Consider the following 16,405-nt stretch of genomic DNA (forward strand, 5'->3'; position numbering starts at 1 on the left):
TAAATATGTAGCGTTTTACGCAGACCAGCTTGCCTAGGGTTCTTCAAAGATAATTAATGGACCAAATTTGGATCCACCTATCCGGGTCATGATCCATTCGGATCCCTTATTAGTCTGATCCTATTTGGAGTGTTCTTCGGATACTCCTTTCCGTATCTAGAGCACGATCCATTTCGAATTGAATTGTCCATCAGATTGTCCTAGGTCTCACCTACATTCTACACAGTTAGAATTATGAAAAAGTTAAAATGCTCTAGCTAAATATCTAACTAATTAAAATAATACTCTTAAATCAAAGAATTAATCTAAACTCTATACAAGCATCTAGCCTCTAGGTTAGGTTGATGCTTAATTTGTTAGGCTTAGGATTAGTGGAAGAGCCAAGAGAGAAGAAAGAAATGTAGTGAGAAAGTGGTTCATTTGAAAGAAAGGAAAATAGTTTTGATTATGGATTTTACATGACAAAAGTGCCATTCATAAATACTTTTTTTATTGAAAATATGAAGGGTATTTCTTACATTAACAACCTTCAAATCAGGGTGGGTATTTTCTAGCTTGCACTAAAGGGAAATGACATATTCGCCCCCTTCTTTTCCGGGACAGCCCCCAGCACTAAATTCTAAAGAGATGGACTTTTAAGACCCAACTGTCAAAGTCCAAAGTAGATAGAAAAAGAGATGGATTTTATCCTATGAGTGTGTTGGTAAGGTGATTGAAGAGTGAGCTTCCACGTCCAACCTTATTCGTTTCATTTCTAAACTGTGAGTACGTAGGTACAGGCAGGGAATCCAATCCATTGTCATTATGAAAAATACCACAACTATCCACAATGGGTGGATGATCAAAACCGTTGAATACATAAATTGGCATCAGATTGCCTTAGATCGTTCATCTTCTCCGAGGCACGGAGATCTAGTTGGCTCGATCAAGAAAATCTGTTGAGCTTTTCAATATTGAATTCCGAAAAAAGAGATTCAGATGAGGAGATCAATTATAGTTACAAAGATTGGACTGGAGAATAATTGGGCAGAGTCAAGTTTGGAAAATCTGGGAAATGTTTGAGAATAGTTGGGAAAATTGAAATTTTAGCACTTGGTTGGGGTTCCACGCAAAAGCTAATAGTCCCACATCAGATAAGTGAAGTGGATGGGGATGGGTTATAAGGGAATGGGCACCCTCCCTCTAACAACTAGCTTTTAGGGGTGAGTTCTACCTGGTTAAATTCTCGTGGTATCAGAGCTGGGGCATGGTAACTCACGGGAAGATCTCGGTAACCCCGGTGTGCCTCTGAGGACAATGGAATTCCCTCGGAGAAGATCTCGTGGTTCCCATGTTGCCGCCGCGTGGAGGGGCAAAAGCAAATAGTCCCACATCAGATAAGTGAAGTGGATGGGGATGGGTTATAAAGGAATGGGTACCCTCCCTTTAACAGCTAGCTTTTAGGGGTGAGTTATACCCGGTTAAATTCCCTACACACTTAAATTCAAAGTTGATGAAAGTGCTTCTCAAAGTTCACTTTTTGGTCAGAGAGACATGTATAGGTTTTTCATACTGAAAAAGACAACAACTATCCCTCATTATATAAATCATCTCCTAACCCTACCATACATAGTGGTTTCTATTGTTAGATTAGTCATATAAATTCACATGGAATTAACTCCTCTGTGGAGGACATTCTTGGAATGTGTTTATAATAAGTGAACTAAAGAGGGTTGGGAAAATTATTAAAAAAATGCAAAGTTTTGCTGAAATTATGAATCCGGTACTTTTTGAAATCATGAAAGAGGGGCTGTAAGGCACTTTTAGAGTGGTTTAAGGACAAGAATACCGTTCTTACTTTTCCCTCCATCTTTTAGGCTTAATTTCCAGTGCACTTTCACCTACCCTTTTCACCTTTTAAATATAATTTATATTTAATATGAATCAGAGCTATATTTGGATCATTCCTCATTTATTTAAGCAACTTCTAATATTTATTTATATAAGTTAGGTACTATGGATGCCATTTAATATGGAAATCCAATCTTGATTCTCGATTCAGTGGTTAAACCTTCACGTTTAACATGAAATGCATGTTTATAGGTTTTTTTCATTAACAAATGTTTAGAAAATATATAGAACACTAAATAAAGGATGCGAAATTATAGAACACTGAATGGCTTACACCACAGGTTGATCCATACTGTCCATTTGATGGGTCACAACGTAAATAGGTTGTGCCCCAAAACTCATCTCCATACGATGATGCCAACCCTCCAATCTATAGAGGTTTCCATTTACCGGAGGGCTAGGATCATCCAATGGAAATGATTTTTTGGGTACAGCCTATTAACATTATTGCATGCCCATCAAATTGACGGTTTGGGTCATCCTATGGGATAAGCTAGGGGTGCAACTCAGGTCAGGTTGAGTATCTTTCGGGTCGAGTTCAGGTTTTTCTAACCCGGGTTGAGTCCGAGTCAGGTTCGGGTTGAGGGGTTGGGCAACCAGACCCGAGTGAAACCTGACATTTTTTTATCAATTTTTTTTAGTTTTTAGTAAGCTTAAAAACTTGGGACTCAAGTCGGGTCAGGTTCGAGTTGGAAAAAAGGGTTACATGGGTTGGGTTGGGTTGGAACTCGAGTCAGGTCGGGTTCGGGTTGAGTGAATGGTTCCTCGGGTTGGGTTTGGGCCGACATGAGTTACCCCTCTAGTGTAACCCGTACAAAACTTTTTTAAAAATACTGGACTATACAGGATTACACCATATACATGTCCCAATTTTTTGGTGAATTAGAAACTGAAATTCTGAAAATTTTATATGGTGATTCACAATTAAACACATCTTCGTCCTGCCAATATATTGGAATGATACTTCATCCTTCAAGTACCCATCAAAGTGTAAGATAAAAGAAGCCCTTCTTTCCACCATTTTCGCAAACCATATTGGGATAAGAACCACTATTAAACCTTCTGAACCACCATTTACAGTGCTACAACCACTTTAGAATGTTAGAACCACTATTAATAAGCTATAAACCACTATTACACTCCTGAAACCACTATTTAGTGGTCCAACGTATAAATAGTGGTTCCAAGTGTTTACATACTGATTATGAATGTTTAAACCACTAATGATACACCCATGATCACTTTTACAACCAATGAAATACTATTACAATGTATAAACCACTATTTATACTATTAGAACCATAATTTACACTCTTAGAACCACTATTTAATCAATCGAAACCAATAAATTATGGTTCTGATGTCTACATAATGGTTCCAAGTGTATACATACTGTTTATGAGTGTTTAAACCACTATTAATACACTCATGATCACTTTTACAACCAATGAGATACTATTAAAATGTATGAACCACTATTTACACTGTTGGAACCATAATTTACACTCTTGGAACCAGTATTTAATCAATCGAAACCATTTTACAACCAATGAGACACTATTACAATGTATGAACCACTATTTACACTCTTGGAACCATAATTTACACTATTGGAACCACTATTTAATCAATCGAATTGTGGTTTCGAGGTTTAGATAATGGTTCCAAGTGTATGCATACAGATTATGAGTGTTTAAACCACTTTTAATACACTCATGATCACTATTACAACCAATGAGATACTATTACAATGTATGAAGCACTATTTACACTCTTGGAACCATAATTTACACTCTTTGAATCACTATTTAATCAATCGAAACCACTAAATTGTGGTTCCGAGGTCTACATAATGGCTCCAGGTGTATCCATACTGATTATGAGTGTTTAAACCACTATTAATACACTCATGATAATGAGATACTATTATAATGTATGAACCATTATTTATACTCTTGGAACCATAATTAGACTCTTGGAACTACTATTTAATCAATTGAAACCACTAAATTGTGGTTCCGAGGTCTACATAATGGTTCCAAGTATATACATACTGATTATGAGTGCTTAAACCACTATTAATACACTCATGATCACTTTTACAACCAATGAGATACTATTACAATGTATGAACTACTATTTACACTCTTGGAAGCATAATTTACACTCTTGGAATCACTATTTAATCAATCAAAACCACTAAGTTGTGGTTCCGAAGCCTACATAATGGTTCCAAGTATAAACATGGCCATTCTGAGTGTTTAAATAAAGTATCTTATTTTTTATAACGTTTAGAACTGATTGTGATATTAAATAACCGCAAGTGCACGGATCGCGTGTAGATACGGGTCGAACTCAGGGAAGAGAACAATGTGATTTCTACCCTTATACTATTTGAAAAATAAACTTACGATATATTGTTGCCTGGAATGTACTCAGGATTTCCGTGGACTACAACCTCGGATCCAATAATATATTTAAGTTTATAAGCTAAATAGATACGGGTTGAACACAATGAAGAAACGATTACAAATTCAACCCTTATATTTAGGCAAAGTGAACCAATATTCCAATAATTTCTACTAATTACCTATCTAATCTAATCAGAAAACCAAAATCTAAAGCCTAAATTGTTTAGAAAATTCAATTGAAAAGCTATTCTAAAGTGAATTGTAAACTAATTATAATAGTAATTGGAAATTTAATTGAAACCTTAATTCGATTAAAAGATTACTTAGGGTTAGAATCCACCATGAGTTTGGATTGGATAATTAATTAAACCAATTGTTGCATTGAATTGTATATTTAATAAATCCGGTCAATGGAAAATAAGATCAATGGATGTCATTGCTCATGAGTGGTTGATCAAAAACACTATCAAATATTAAAGAATATATAAGAATTTATAATATTTCATCAACAATAACGCATACGAAAGGATAAAATCCAATGGCATGAATAATTGGGAATCCAATATTATAAAACCCTATATATATGATGTTATTTCATACCATTGAATTTAATTATTCATCTTTCTCCTTCCCCGTGGCTTCATCTAAACCCTAAGTAGGTGGGTTTAGTTGTTCATGGAAAATGTGAAAGAAACAAAAATAAAAGAAATTAATGCCATCTAAAAACTTAAAAAAGAAAAAGAAACAAAAATAACTCTTCTTTAATTGGAATTATAACAAGAGTACATCGAATTACAATTAAAATAAAGAGCAAAATAAGAAAAAACTTATTATTTTTCTCCTCCTTCAATGGTTGAATCATTGTCCTTCAAATCTTGATCGCCTTGGATTGAATCTTGAATGGTTGGATCAAGCCTCTTGATGGAAGATGAAAATGGGTATGATGAGATGAGATGTAAGAGTGAATGAAAAATAGTGTAAGAAATGATGTAATTGTAAAGAGAACAAGGGAGAAAATTTTGGATTAAAAATTAAGAGGGGAGAAAGTGTTGGACGAAAATTAGGGGAGAAAAAGAGAGAAAAATAAATAAAATCTTGAAGACGAGACGAGACGAGATGAACACCCTTCTCAAATTCAAGAAAGATAAAGAGTTATATAGGATTTGGGTGAGAATGGTTGCTAAATTAGAAGATGGAAAAGATGTAGGGTGGAGATTAAAAAGGCAATATTAGGAAACAAATGAAAGGACAAGAGAAATGCTTGAATGGGCTTGTGTATATCACTTCTAAAAAAATGTGGGTTACTTTTCCTATTTATTCTCTTTCTAAAGTTATGTACAAAACCTTCTAACTATATCCTCAAGCAACTTTCTAAATGTTAGAAAGAAAATAATGAAAAGTTTCCAAGTTTAGGGATAAGTGAATGTGATTACATCTCAACCATTCAAAATAAGTGATCAATTTCCAACGAAAAAAGGAAGAGAGAGACGAATTACGGGGTGAGAGAAAATTGAAAATATTGTTATAATGGTGGGAAAGGGAGACGAATTAGGGAGTGGTCGTCTCGTCTCGTCTCATCTTCAGTGAGAAAGAGCTAAAACGTTGGTTTGTTTCCTATTTTTTCTCTTGCTTTGCACCATGAAACGACCAAATTGTCCACACCCTTCATATGAATTGCAACCATGCTACAATTATTTGCAAATGGCTAATCTACCCTCCATGTAATACAGATAAACAATTATATTTACCTCCCCTCTTTATATTATCTCCAAGGAACGATCCAAGCCATCCATTTGACAGTCCATCATGTAAATTAATTGCACCACTAAACCATTCTAATGAGATGATCCAAACCGTTGAATTAATGAGCTGATGTGAGAATTTCAGCTTTACCAATGGTTGCACCCTTTGACCCATTTTTGTGGGCTGATCTTAACCATTCAAACGATGGTCAACAATGTAAAATTATTTGCACCTCGTAATCTACTGCCATAAGATGATCTTAACCGCACATTCAGTGAGCCATAGAATAAATTGCTTGTACCCCTCGAATCATTTTTCAAAGCTATTCCAAGCCAACCAATTGGTTGGCCATAAGATGATATTATCCCTTCAAATTGATGGGCTACAAGGGATAGTGTTCCCATACTTGAATTTTTCTTTTGAATTTCATCTTTTTAGCTCTATTTTTCATAGAAATTCAGAAATATCCCTGAAACACCAAAAACAAATAAAATACCTTAGTAGTACCGCTCTAAAAATGGAATATGCATGCTTTTCCTACCTACAATTCACACATAAATGTGCTCCTCAAGAACCATTAAACCATAATTTATGGTATGATCCCGAGGTCTACATAATGGTTCCAAGGCCTACATAATAGTTCTGAGGTCTACATAATGGTTCCAAGTGTATAAATAGATGTTCTGAGTGTTTACATAGTGCCTCTTATTGATTAGATAGGGTCATGAGAGTATGTACACACTCAGAACAACTATGTCTACTCTAAGAACCACTATTGATTGGTTTCGAGGAATAAATAGTGGAGACATTCTTTAGTGCCCCTTTATTATACAATTTCACATGGAGGGAGAGAGAGAGAGAGAGAGAGAGAGAGAGAGAGAGAGATGATATTTTGCCCCCTTTTGCCGCCCCTTTGTAGTGTAAAAAGAGAAGTCAGGTTGTCCCTGGGAAGAAATGGGGGTGAATGTATCACTTCCCTTATAATATATCTCCTAATTTCTTTGTATATAAGGAGACATTTTTTCATTAGAAACCTCTTCAGAGAAGGAGGACGATCAAACTAACATAAAAGGCCCCATAGAATCTCCAAAAAAGAATATATCCTGGGCGGATAAACGTAATCAAGTCGACCTAATTCCAGTCGAGCATGAGGATAGACTATAGGACTTGAGGAATCAAATGAATCATGGTACGAAGTTCACAAGAAAAATTGGCCAAAACGCTCAAAAAGAGCCCAAAATACCCCATTCCAAATTAGCTGATTATGTAATTCACAAGTATTGAGCATTTTGATCTCTTACGCTTAGTGTTTGTCACTCATATGTGCTGATCCTTGGTTCTCCCTCTCTCGCATGTTTCGAGTTAGGGTTGGTTTTGTGCTTTTATTGTATCATCTTGATCTTTATCTAATAAATCGGTAGGGTACCCCGCTAAATCCCAGCTTACCCAATCAAAGAAAAAAAAGGAGACATTTTTTTTGAAGGATAATTATTTTCGTTAGTGTGATAAGATGACCACAATGATTAAACACAGATAGAGAGAAACATATGTGTGTTTATTTAAAGAGGAAGAAAAATCATGGACTTTCTTTTGCAGCATAGACTTTCAGTTTGTCTAATATACCGGTGAGGGTATTCTCCAAACCCCAGCTTGCCTACCCAAAAAAGAAATGTTAATCCCGTTCTAAACTATTGACTTATCTCTCACATGTAAAGGTGATGATAAATGATCAGTGCAGCCCTTTTTAACCATCACCACATCCCTTGTCCCTAGCACCATGAATGAAAACCCACTAGTTCAATGCGATAAAAAAATGATTAGAAAGATGGAATCCGTCTTTTTTTTTCTAAAATGACGAGGGTCTAATTTTTGACATGTGCATAATAAGACAAGAAAGAACATATAGGCCATGTTTGGCAACCATGTAATTTAGTTAAGCAAGTGGCGAGTGAGGCGTGGGAGAGGGAGGGAATTGAGAGGTCACGGGTGAGGAGAGGGTGGAAAGTAGTTGAAAAACAAGGAAAAAGACTATTTTGGATAGATTTTTTCCCCTGTTTTACTCCCACTTCTCTCACACGTACTCCTCGATCACTCGTGCCCCCCATCTCACCACTTGGTAAACTACTATTCCATGAAAAATAATTCATGGTTACTAAACATGGCCATAATGTATACTTTGTATCAATTTCCTAGCGAGCAAACAACATATAGTCCATGTGGAGAGACACCGGCCGGTCCACGTTGGTCCCCCACAGCCACCGATGGCATTCGTTTGAAAATGTAACTCTTATATACCAGGACCTTCCAACTCTGAAAGTCCAAAATAGAAAAAGAGATGAATTTTATCCTTTGCTTACTCTTAAGCCTTTTGTTGGTAAGGTGAGTGAGCAATGAGCTCCCTCGTCCAACCTTCTTTGGTTGGTTGCAAGAAGAATGGTAGGTAAGGTACATTCAGCCATCCAATATATGATCATTTTGAAAAGGGAAGTGATATATACACCACTTTTTTTTACTTGGGACAGCCCCACTATAGCATATTTATGATTACTCTTTTACACTGGCAGGCTGTCCGAAGTAATAAAATGAGACAAATATATCACTTCCGTTTTGGAAAAATGGCAAAACTATCTGTAAAATTCCTTACTTCTCAAGTGGGTGTGGTAATCACGACTGTTAAATACATGAATGGAATGAGATTGGCTTAGTTCATCTTCTCAACAGAACAAAGATCTTGTTGGGGACATCAAGGCCTGAAAATCTGTTGAGACTTTCAATGTCATATTCCGAGAGAGAGGCCCCCAATGGCTTGCAAAATCCTTTTTATAATGCCAGTACATGCATGCATAGCTATTTAGTGGCCATGCACCCCCCCCCCCCCCCCCCCCCCCCCCCCACACACACACACACACCAATGGCTTGAAAAATCCTTTTTATAATGCATGGCTGTACATGCATTGATAGCTATTTGAGTGGCCATGGCCTCCCCAATGACCAATACAATTAGCAACTGTAAATTAGTCCTTAGTGTCCCCCCCCCCCCACACACACACCAATTGTAAATTCCTGGCTCCGCTTTCCCGGAAAGAATTGCATCTTTCACATATAAGTAAGCATTAAATTCCAAAAACTACACCTGACTACATCAATTATAGGTACAATGTTGGATTGGAGAATACGTGGGTGAGTTTATATATGTTAAAAAAATTTAGAAAATATTTGAGAAGTGCTTGGTGAAATTGAAAATTTTACCACTTAAATTCAAAAGGTGGCTGAAAATGCTAGTGAAAATTCACGTTTTTGTCAAATGACCACTTTGCTTTGTCATTGGGTGGCCCAGTGCATGAGGGCAAGAGGTACGCAGTGAAAGCACGAAGGGGGTGTCATCTGACTTCCTCCAAGTCTAGGATGTATGGTTCTTCATCGAAATCCGCATATGCAGAAAAGGGAAAACTTCCTTCTTCGCTAACCTCTGGTTTGTAATTGCTGTTATATGTTCTCCAAGGATAGGGTTCGATAATACAAATCAAAGAAGATAAGTCAATAGGCGGAGGTTTGGTAAAGATGTTTCCGTGACTTGAACCCGTGACCACCAAGCATGGTTTTAAATTTCAACCGAAATCCAAAATTTCGGACTGAAATTTCGGATTTCGGTGAGGACCGAAACTGAAATTCTCGAAATTTTGGGGATTTCGTCGAAATTCGTTTTAAAATAATAATATTTTATTCCGTTAAAGAATTTTAAACGGAATTACCGAAATTTCGGTAATTTCAGTTGAAATTTCGTCCCAAAAAATCGGCTTTCCGTTTGCCACTACCAAATTTCGCCTGAAATTTAGGGATTTCGGCTAAAATTTCGGTTTCGGATAAGTCCGAAATTTTAGTCGAAACCGAAATTTAAAAGCATGCCACCAGGTCACAATGGAGCACATTGGTTTGTAATACTTAAAATAACAACCCAATGACCCATTACTACGCTTCCAAAAAAATTCCTCTCTCTCTCTCTCTCTACTTTTGCTTCTTTTCATGTTCATCCTCCTCTCCTTGCTTTTTTCCTGTTCATCCTTCATTTCTAAAGTACTATGGGCGAAGTCCTCAAATAAAATAGTATGCCTCTCAGACATGTTATGAAGTTAAAAAGGAAGGGAAATAGGAAAAATCACTACAAAATTTATTGCGACTCTTAAGTAAGATTTACAGCTCTTAAATAAAAAAATATCGTTCTAAATCCTTTTTTTACCGTTCTAAATTTATTGCCTCTCTTGACTAAGATATACTACTCTTAAAAAGCCAGAACAAGTTTTTCTACTAAAGATCACATTTGTTGCCACTAAGTTTTTACCACTCTTATCTAACTTTTATCTCTCTTTAAAACCTTGAATAAGTATTGCCAATATAATAAAAATAGAGAAAATGACTAAAAAAAAGGGCTTTGATATGACAATGACCTGTCAAGGGGGGAGACTTGGACATAACCAATCTAGAGTGATGGTGACTGGTTTGCGTCGGTTTAGGACAAAAATACCCTCGTTTTTTAAATGCCCCCACCTCTCTCTCTCTCTCTCATGGGATGATCCCAACCATCAATTAGAGGGCCACAATGCTTCTCTGTCATGGGATGATCCCAAATAGTCCATTAGAGGGCCACAATGCCCTCTCTCTCTCTCTCTCTCTCTCTCTCTCTCTCTCTCTCTCTCTCTCATGGGATGATCCCAACCGTCCATTAGAGGGCCCCAATGCCCCCCTCTCTCTCATGGGATGATCCCAAGCGTCCATTAAAGGGCCACAATGCCCCCTCTCTCTCATGGGATGATCCTAACCGTCCATTAGAGGGCCACAATGCCTCTCTCTCTCTCTCTCTCTCTCTCATGGGATGATCCCAACCGTCCATTAGAGGGCCACAATGCCCTCTTTCTCTCATGGGATGATCCCAACCGTCCATTAGAGGGCCACAATGCCCCGCAGGTCCGTGCACCTCTCTCCGGTAGCCTCTGATTCTGAGCGAACCTCCTCTCACAGGTTGGTAGTCTCTCCCTCTAAGTTGTTTAAACCCCTAATTTTTTTAGAAATCTATGGTTTAAAGCTCTAAAGTTTGGTTTAAACCCCTAATTTTTCACAGATTATTGCTTTAAACCTCCAAGTTTGGTGTAGAAATTCAGTTTAGAAAACTCTATATTTTCCCAAATCAGTTGAGAAAACCCTATATTTTGGAAAATCAGTTTAGAAAACCCTATATTTTCCCAAATCAGTTGAGAAAACCGTATATTTTGGAAAATGAGTTTAGAAAACCTTATAATTTTCCCAAATCAGTTTAGACTCAAACCAATAAGTTAGGGTTGGTACTCTCTCTCTTTCAGTTTGGAAAATCAGCAACTAAAACCCTAATTTTTTTTAGAAATCTATGGTATAAAGCCCTAAAGGTATGTTTGAACCCATAATTTCTTAGAAATGTATGGTTTAGAGCACTAAAGTTTGGTTTAAACTCCTAATTCCTTCCATTTTTTTCAATAATTTTGTGTTTAAACTCCCAAAGTTTGGTTTAAACCAATAATTTGTTAGAAATCATTAGTTTAAAATTGAGAAAATGAGTTTAGGAAATCCTATATTTTCCCAAATCAGTTGAGAAAACCCTTTATTTTCGAAATCAGCCCCTAAGTTTTGAAAAATAATGGTTTCAACCAATATTTGATAGAAATATTTTGTTAATCAATTTAGAGAACCCGTAATTTTTGGGAACTGTATGGTTTGAACCAATAATTCTCACACATTATTAGTTTAAACCCTTAAATGTTGAATAATAAATGGTTTAAACCAATAATGTTTGAAAAATCATTGGTTTGAATCCCTTCTATTTCGAAAAATAGCTTGAATCCTTTCTATTTTGGAAAACAGCCCTTAAGTTTTGAAAAATGATGGTTTAAACCAATATTTCTTATAAATCATTGATTAAAACCTTTATTTTTTAAAAATCAGTTGAGAAAACCCGTAATTTTTCAAAAATATATGGTTTAAACCAATAATTTCTCATACCTTATTGGTTTAAACCCCTAAATCTTGAATAATAAATGGTTTAAATCAATAATTGATGACAAATCATTTGTTTAAACCCCTTGTATTTTGAAAATCAGCCCATAAGTTTTAAAAAATAATGGTTTAAACCAATATTTGATATAAATCATTGGTTTAAACCCCTAAATCTTGAAAAATCAATGGTTTAAACCAATAATTTATGAGAAATCATTGGTTTAAACTCCTAATATTTGAGAAATCAGTTGGTTTAAATCAGTTGTTAACATTTTTTTATCACATTCTGTCTAAACAGGTCCAAATCTGATTTATTGGATTTGATTCAATATTTTCCACCTTGTGATCATCTCATCAAACCATGGTAATACCTCCGTTATTCTTTTAAGCCTTGTATTTTTTAAAATGTTGTATATATCTGATAATGGTTTGTTTTGCAGGCGTCTTATGCTACGTCGAGATGCTGCCCCTCTAAGTTTTACGACTTCTTCAGGCCCTTGAGTTGATGAAAGCACATACTGATATGTTTGAGAGCAGCCCATTTGGGGCCTTGCTTAATCTAGAAGGTCTGAAATTGCACAAGGCAATAGTGACCGTCCTCGTGCGATCTTGGATACCGAAGTCGAGGGCATTTAAAATAGGTGGCATATTAGTCCCCTTTGAGGTCAGGGATTTAGCATTGGCATTGAGCCTAAGTCTTATAGGGAATAGAATACGGGTAGACTGACATTCGACAGAGAAAGTCGAAGGTTGGAGATTTTTCGGTGCTTGGGCGAGATTTGGTGAGATTGCAGATGTTATCAGAGCAGAGTCCAGATCGGATGAGATTCCATCGGTCCAGGCAACAGTGAGACATGTGTTGCTGCTCTTGTGCTGCTCGTGCTTTTTGCCCCGGCTGACCCTGTGGATCACAGGATAAAATCCTGCCTCTTCCCCTACTTAAGAGCAAAGACCGTGGGGAGAATTGCTTGGGCATACCCCGTCTACGACTTTCTGGTAAAGTCATTGGATTCATATTCAAAAAACGGGAAGACGGGATATATCACCGGATGCGCTATTGTGCTACAGGTAAAGAGTACATATATTATATACATGATTACTCTTTTGTTAGTTTGGTTTTTTGGTGCGACCCTGGCAGAGCCTCCGCTACGGCTCTAGGCAAACCCTTCATTCGGTCAGACCCAATTGTGATGACATCTCGTCCTGCCGAAATGAAATTCTAACGGAACAAATGCAGGAACCATACCCAACAATCATGCGTCCCGGCCTCGACTACTGCAAGTGCCAGTGGGAATATCATATAAGATGATCTGAGATCAAGGTCGTCATCATCTCGAATATCATATAAGATGATCTGAGATGGGTCAAAAATATATCGACACTTTATAGATAGAGAAACCTCACTTCGATTGGTCCTAATTTTGCTATGAATTAGATTGTCAAAATCTCTAAATTTTGTTCCCCGACTCACAATAAGAGGCAACTTCTTCCTGCCGACGTATTCAAATGACACCACATCCTTTAGAATGCCGTCGACATGTAAGACAAAAGAAGCCCTTCGTTCCTCTCTCCTGTAAAGACAAAATTTTAAAAATGATTAGAAGTTGTTTAAAGCAATTTAAACGTGCTAAAAATGGAAAGAGAGGAGAATGGAAAAGGAACTACATGCCTTTCCATGGAAGGGAGATTAGTATTAGTGCAATGCAATGCAATGGTGCTTTGGAGTGAAGCAATCGAATGGTGGTTTATGCCCCAACAAAGGAAGCAATGGAATGATGGTTTAAACCAGTGATTTTTTTAACAATTACGGGCTTTCTCAACTGATTTCTCAAACTTCAGTGTTTAAAACAACTAATTTCTCATAAATTATTGGTTTAAACCATTATTTTTTTCAAACTTTTGAGATTTAAGCCGATAATGTGTAACAATTTATAGGTTTAAACCATTGATTTCTCAAAAATTAGAGGTTATCTTAACTGATTTCAGAAATATTATGTCTTTAAATATATAATTTCTAACCAATTATTGGTTTAAACTATTGACCTTTCAAAGTTTAAGGATTTTCTCAATTGATTTCCTAAATACTAAGGGTTTGACCAATGATTTCTTAACAATTATTGGTTTAAACCATTGATTTTCAAAACTTTACGGGTTTAAACCAATAATTTCTGAGAAACTAATGGTTTAAACCATTGATCGTTCAAAACTCACAAGTGATTTTTGATATATTACGGGTTTTAATCTATGATTTCTCAGAAATATTGGTTTAAACTATTGTTTTTCAAAACTTAGGAGTTTAAACCATTAATGTTTGAGAAATTATTGATTTAAACCAATGATCTTTGAAACAATAGGGGTTTTCTCAACTGATTTTGAAACTATTAGTGGTTTAAACATATGATATCTCACAAATTATTGGTTTAAACCATTGATTTTTCAAACTTTAGGATTATTTGTATAAATAATTGATCTTTAAAAGATTAGGAGTTTTCTTAACTAGTTTGTTATATATTACGGGTTTAACCCAATGAATTCTCAAAAATAATTGCTTCAAACCATTTATTTCTCAAACTTTAGGGGTTTAACCAAATAATGGGTTAGAAACTATAGGTTTTAAACCATTAATTTTTTAAAAATTAGGGGTTTCCTCAAGTGGTTTCAGAAATATTAGGGGTTTAAACCAATGATTTCTCACAATTTAAGTGTTTCAACCAATAATGTATGTGAACTTATAAGTTTAAACCATTGATTTATGAAAATGTAGGTCTTTATCAACTGATTTACAAAATACTTAGGGTTTAAACCAATAATTTGTTATCAATTGTTTGTCTAAACGATTAATTTTAAAAAAAATTAGTGGTTTTCTCAACTGATTTTGGGGTTTAAACCAGATATTTCTCCCAAAGTATTGGTTTAAACCATTAATAGTTCCAAACTTAATGGTTTAAATCAATAATTTCTGACAAACTGTAAGTTTAAACCTTGAATGTTTCAAAAATTAGATATTTCCCAACTGATTTTCTAAAAATATGTTGTTTAAACCAATGATTGTTCACAGATTATTGGTTTAAACCATTGATATTCCAAAATTTAGGTGTTTAAACCAATAATGTCTGAGAAATTATTAGTTTAAACCATACATTTTCCAATAATGTGTTCCCAATAACTTAAGGAGAACAATAACTGAAAAAAATTAGGGATTTTCTAGAATTTATGGGAACAAAAACTGAAAAAATTGAAGGAGAAAGTGACAGTGAGAGGGGTACCAACCTGAGAAGCGAGCCGCCGTGTGGGAAGCGCCCTCTTTTGTGCCGGTGACGAGGAGAGAGAGGGCCGGTGAGAGAGTGCCGGAGAGAGAACGCCGGAGAGAGAGAGAGAGAGAGAGAGAGAGAGAGAGAGAGAGAGAGAAGTAGTTCGAGGTTTTGAAAATAAAACAGGTGAGAGAGAGAGAGAGAAGTGGTTTGGGGTTTTGAAAATAAAAAAGTAAAAGGTAATCATCACCTGTAATTTGATTTGATAGGGGGAGAGAGAGAGAGAGGGAGAGGGAGAGAGAAAAATGTACAATGAGGGGCATTCTCGTCCAAACAACTTTACATTGGTCATTTCCAAGTCTCCCCTCTTGACAGGTCATTGTCATATCAAAGCCCTTTTTTTTGTCATTTTCTCATAAAAATATACCACTCTTAAATTATTTTTACCGCACTAATATTTTACAACTTTCAGTTATTTTTATCGCTCTTAATTTCTTGCGTTAATTTTATAAATGCTTCTATTTTTAGTCATTTAAATTGCCTACAACTGTCATCTACATGGCAGCTCATCATTCAGAATTGGTGCTTATCTGATCATTGGCTTAAATTGTACATTTCTTGACCACAAGGTACTTTTCTCGATCATCGGATGAACCGAATTTTGCATCAACCCTAACACAATCCACCTCTAAGTCTTTCAACCCTAACTCACCCCGTCTATCCCATTTTTCTGAATTGGGTAGCGTTGAGTCGAGATCGATTTTTGTTGGATAAAAAAATCAAAAAAACAATTCTCATATTTAAAAGTTACAATAAAATTAGAGAACACCGTCAAGTTTAGGTTGTTGATTATTTTTCTTCCAAAATTTGAAACATGGCATATCTGCTTTCTGTGAAAACAGAAAATAGATGATGTCAGTTAGGGGTGCAAGTTTGGCCCTGTCAGCCCTGACCCGCCCTGAGCTCGAACAGGGTCAGGGCTGGATTTTCCAACCCTGAGGGCAGGTCAGGTTTCATTTTCTTAGACCCTGACTCAGGTCAGGTCGGGTTCTGGGTTAATGCCTTGGGTACCCTGACCCGTCCCGACCC

The sequence above is a fragment of the Tasmannia lanceolata genome, unplaced genomic scaffold (assembly GCF_043159265.1).
Source record: "Tasmannia lanceolata isolate RefF3 unplaced genomic scaffold, GAP_Taslan_0.1 ptg000007l, whole genome shotgun sequence".
Taxonomy (NCBI): Eukaryota; Viridiplantae; Streptophyta; class Magnoliopsida; order Canellales; family Winteraceae; genus Tasmannia; species Tasmannia lanceolata.